Below are 5,115 nucleotides of genomic sequence, written 5' to 3' on the forward strand. Positions count from 1 at the left end.
AGTTCCAGGTTCAATCCCCAACATCTCCAGATAGGGTTGGGAATGCACTTGCCTGAAACTCTGAAGAGCTGTTGCCAGTCAGTGTAGACAATAGTGAGCTAGATAGCCTGAAGGTCTCATTCAGTATAAGGCAACTTTCAATGTTCCTATTTTCTAAAATTCTCTCTTATACATTTTGGTTGTTCCCTTCCTGTTCTCCAAAGTTCCTTCCAAGGGGAATGAGAAAAGTAAGGATTAAGGCTGCAATCCTTACCATTAGGATGATGACGTATAACAACAACAACAACAACAACAACAACATATTTATACCCCGCCCATCGGCTCCCAACAGAATATAAAAAATATGATAAACATCAAACACTAAAAACTTCCCTAAATATGGTTGCCTTCAGGTGTCTTCTAAAAGTCAGATAGTTTTTTTCCTTGACATCTGATGGGAGGGCGTTGCACAGGGCGGGCACCACTACCGAGAAGGCCCTCTGCCTGGTTCCCTGTAACCTCACTTCTCGCAGCAAGGGAGCCACCAGAAGGCCCTCGGAGCTGGACCTCAGTGTCCGGGCTGAATGATGGGGGTGGAGACGCTTCTTCAGGAAGTGGTATGTTGTCGTGACAGACTAGGACCTGGAAGACAAAGTTTCAAATCCCCGCTTCACCACGAAGCTCACTGGGTGACCTTCAACCTGACCTACTTCACAGGGTTGTTGTGGGGATTACATGAGGAGTGGGAAGAACCATGCACACTACCTTGAGATCCTTGGAGAAAAAGGTGAGATAGAAATGCAATTAATTCATTAATGGTCAATTGAAACCGACTCTTCTTAGCTCGCATAGTGGCAGCATCTTAAGAGATATTTGGGAATGAATAAAAGTCCAAATATACACTGAGGCAGCAATAATCCTAAACAGAATCCCCCACAGAAGGCAGAGGAACTTGTTTCTGAATAAGCATGCAGGATTTAAAAGTACATACACACATCTCTGGTGTATAGAGCATTCAGAGGCAATCCTGCTGCCCCCATCCCGCGAAATCAGTGGGAGTTTTCAGATCACCTATTTGGGAGGAAGATGGCCATGAGGTATGTTTTACGTGTGGGGATGGGGGAAAGAAACATCAAAGCATGCGCAAGGCACAATGTGGGATGCACATGGGCAACTCCAGAGGCCTCACCGGCAGGAACGTGTTTCCTAGAGTTTTCCAGCTTCTCCCCTACCCACCCACCCACCCACGATTTCTTTTCTTCACAGGCAGCATAGCTCGAGGCCGTAAACACACCATTAAGGTTTTGTTCAGAGGCAAGAGAAGGAAAGAACTCTAAACAGACTTCTCCGTTCCAACATTTCCATTAAGTGACTATTGAAGAGGCACTCGGGGAAAAGTTGTCAGATCCATTTTGTTCACGATCTGGTAGGAATACACATCAAATATGTACGTGTACCACTTATTTTTAGGGTGTGATGTTTTGAAAGAGAGGGAGAGGTGTTTTGATTAAATTCCCAGTCTTATGTAACAGAGCCCGATAGCAAGATATCTTAGGGATATAGTTCTGCTCAGTTCTATTTTTAAAAAAAACGTACAGAAACTACTATAGCCATTTAACTTTATTTCTACAGGCAGCAATTTGAAAGGGCTGTAGACAAAGGCAGAGTCACCACAGGGATAGTCTATGTCTCTCCCTTCATGTTCAACCTCGCTGCTGCCGCCGCCGCCCCCCCCCCTTTAACTTGTAGCAATATAAGGGGAAAACATGGTTACAAGGCTTGGATTGTCACCCCCAATCTCTGCTGAGCTGGGGCAACATTTCAGCAGGTTCCAGGTGCTCACCAAGGGTCTCTGTTCCTTTGAGAATCAATATGTGGTGGAGGCTGTCATAGCTTTAAGAAATTTGATTTGTTCATAAATTGACACCTGAATTTAGGTGGAAGGAGTCCAGATCTTACAGCATGGCCATCTCAAGAGAGGCTTCTCCCCCACAGCAGTACAGTACTGGAGACCTGACCTCATTGGTTCCCATCCCAATATCATGGAAGCCTCTGCAGTTCTAACCCCAGTAATGTTCAGGGGTGCCAACTTGAGTAAATATGAGGTGGGGGGGAGCCAGGTAAGCATCACCCCACATAATTGATCACAAGACATAGCACACACACCACCATTTGATTTTTTTTATTGATACAACAAGAAAAAGGAAAACACAGATACAAAATTACACACAAGAATAACAATAAACAGAAAATTTTCTTAACAAACAACTAAACATAAATTGGCCTTAACACTATAGACCTGACCTCCCGTCTATTCCTTATTTCAATTTTATATTACTTATTGCCAATACACACTTTTATCATAATTTAAATTTTTCTTAATATCTTAACTCTCATGTCTAACTTGCAACTATTACTGAAATTCCTCAAATGCTGCAACAGAATTTAAACTACTGTAATTATATTTCAAATGTTCTTTGAAAACCTCCCATTTTGAAACAAATTCCTCTTTTGGTTTATTCTTTATTTTTTTCCTGATAGACCATCTAATTTGGCATATTCTTTCAGCTTTTGGATCCATTCATGTATAGAGGGAATTTCAATACTCTTCCATCTTGCCACGATGAGAACTCTTGCTGCCGCCATAGCGTATAAAAAGATACCCTTCATTTTTTGCGGAATACTGTATCCAAATCTGTAATTCCCAGGAGATAGGCCTCTGGTTTTTTATTATTATTATTAAAGGAGATCTTTAGCATTTTTTTGCAGTTCTGAATGAGTTGTCTCCCATAATACCTGTACAGGTACAGGTACAGGCACACACAAAATTTGAATGGCAATGCCCATCAGCTTGGGTGGGCAGCCTCCTCAAATATTTTATGGGGGGTGTGAAGGGACCTTGGCCCCTAGGAGTTGGCTTCTATACTAATGTTGACGCTTCAACAAGGGTGGAGATGAAAAGGAATTCAATCAGAACAGGCTGGGGGTGGGCAGGGGGAAGGCTACACACCCTGCTCCTGGACCTTTGCAATGACACAAAATCATAGCAATGTTTGTACAACAAGATTGCTGCAACAGTAAAGCAACAAGCAGGTCCCATCCTGTGGGATCAGTCTCCAGCTGCAGCCCAACAAACCCAAAGGACTTGAGTATATAACCAAGGTGGTCCATCTCCATTCAAATCAGGGGCCAGCAGGAACAAAAGCAAAATGGAAGATGACTCTACAGTAGAGGAGATACTGCAGGTAAATAGTAATCTGTTTTTTTGAAAACTTCGAGTGCAACTTTTGCCAACCTGGTGGCCTGCAGGTGTTTTGGATTGCAACTCCTACCAATCTTAGACAGAAGGGCTGTGATGGCTGGTGCTGATGGATGTTGTAGTCCAAAACACCTGGAGGCCAGCAGGTTGGGGTAGGCTGTCCTACTATCTTCTGACGAACCTGATCCTAGGGATCGCTTAATACACAAGTAGCATCTCATCTTGCCAAACACAGTTCTACTCCTGGAGAGAGATGTAGAATTAGCTGCCCCAATTGTCAGCCTTTACCTCTGTCCCTACAGTCTGTGGCAGGGTTGGGGAATCTGTGGCTCACTGAAAGATACTGGATCCAAACTCCCATCTTCCCTGACCTTCGGCCATGCTTACTGAGGCTGATGAGGGTTGCATAGCAACAACACCTGGAGGGCCCACAACAGTTGGTTAAGCAGCTAGCAGCGGGGGGGGGGGGGGGGGCGACTTTCCCCAGCCAGATGGTTGCTTCGATTCTTGCCAGCTTTCTGAAGGTCACACTTGTACCTTGTTTGCCAGGCTGTTTTCTACACACCCCTCTCAACTGTCCAGAGGCAAGCAAGAAGCATGATCAGAGTTCAATGGCACATTCCAGCTAGGCAAATATTATCAAGGACAATGTGAAGCAGGGATGATGAATGGTGTGGCACAGGTAGGGGGCTGGCTGAGAAAAGGCTCCAAATAACAGATACAGTGGTACCTCGGGTTACAAACACTTCAGTTTACAAACTCCGCTAACCCGGAAGTAGTACTTTGGGTTAAGAACTTTGCCCCAGGATGAGAACAGAAATTGTGCGGCGTTGGCGCGGCGGCAATGGGAGGCCCCATTAGCTAAAGTGGTACCTCCAGTTAAGAACAGTTTCAGGTTAAGAACAGGCCTCCAGAACGAATTAAGTTCATAACCCAAGGTACCACCATACTGATTTCATTCATTTGTAAGATTTCTTACCTGTCCTTTGCCACAGTGTGGGTTACAACAAACTTATCGTGAAATTTTAAAAAGCTCACTCAGTAGGAAATATAAGTAAAACAATTCCAATATAGGTTAAACAAAACAGAAGAAGTCCCCCCCCCCAAAAAATAAAAATATCTATCAAGATTGGGAGACCTGGAGTGCCTCTAGGATGCTACAGTGGGTTTGAGTCTTCGTTCATGCATGGATCAGAAGCACAAGACAACCAGGGTCAGGGTCAATTCTTTCTTTCTTTCTTTCTTTTTCTTTTCTTTCTTTCTTCTTTCTTTCTTTTTTTTTTTTTTTTTTTTCTTTCCCCCCTTTCTCTTTTTTTTGTTTTTTTTTCTGTTCTTTTTTTTTTTTATTTTCTTTCCTCCCTTCTTTTTTTTTCTTTCTTTCTTTGCTGCCATTTTAATTTCATGCCTACTATATAAATGACCTATTATGCATGAAACATTTTAAATACGCCACTAAGTCAACTTAGAGATGAGCTTGTGCTCCATAGTATAACTGATCCTCCTGCTGGATCCTAAGGACTGCTAACTCTTAGAGGATGGAGCTCTTCCTCCGGGCTTGGAACTAATAGCTGCTGGAAGCACTTTTCAAGCATTTCGCTAACATGAACATGTTTAGTCAGAATGAAGTATTTTCAAACAACACATATTTCTCTTTAAATCAGGGCTTGTGGGGAGCAAAAGGACATTCCAAGGGACCTGGTGAATTTTAATAAAAATGTCACGTTTTGTTTATTTGTTTGAATATTCAGCAGGGGTGGGGGGGGGGCAGAATAAACCACATTACAGTATTTTTCCAATACAAATGTCATGTTCTGAATGCCTCTACACCCAATTTATAAACCGGCAAAGGGAATATGTCAATAATAAAAAAATCTTGA

At 42.9% G+C, this 5,115-nt stretch overlaps 1 long non-coding RNA gene across 1 annotated transcript; it reads left to right on the forward strand.

Annotated features, from left to right (window-relative positions):
- Positions 1-668: 668 nt before the first annotated feature.
- LOC117053042 lies at positions 669-1,429 on the forward strand. The gene is made up of 2 exons (XR_004427346.1): positions 669-766; positions 1,246-1,429. It is a non-coding gene; the product is annotated as an uncharacterized LOC117053042 (long non-coding RNA).
- Positions 1,430-5,115: the final 3,686 nt, after the last annotated feature.

The sequence above is a fragment of the Lacerta agilis genome, chromosome 9 (assembly GCF_009819535.1).
Source record: "Lacerta agilis isolate rLacAgi1 chromosome 9, rLacAgi1.pri, whole genome shotgun sequence".
In the NCBI taxonomy this organism is placed as follows: Eukaryota; Metazoa; Chordata; class Lepidosauria; order Squamata; family Lacertidae; genus Lacerta; species Lacerta agilis.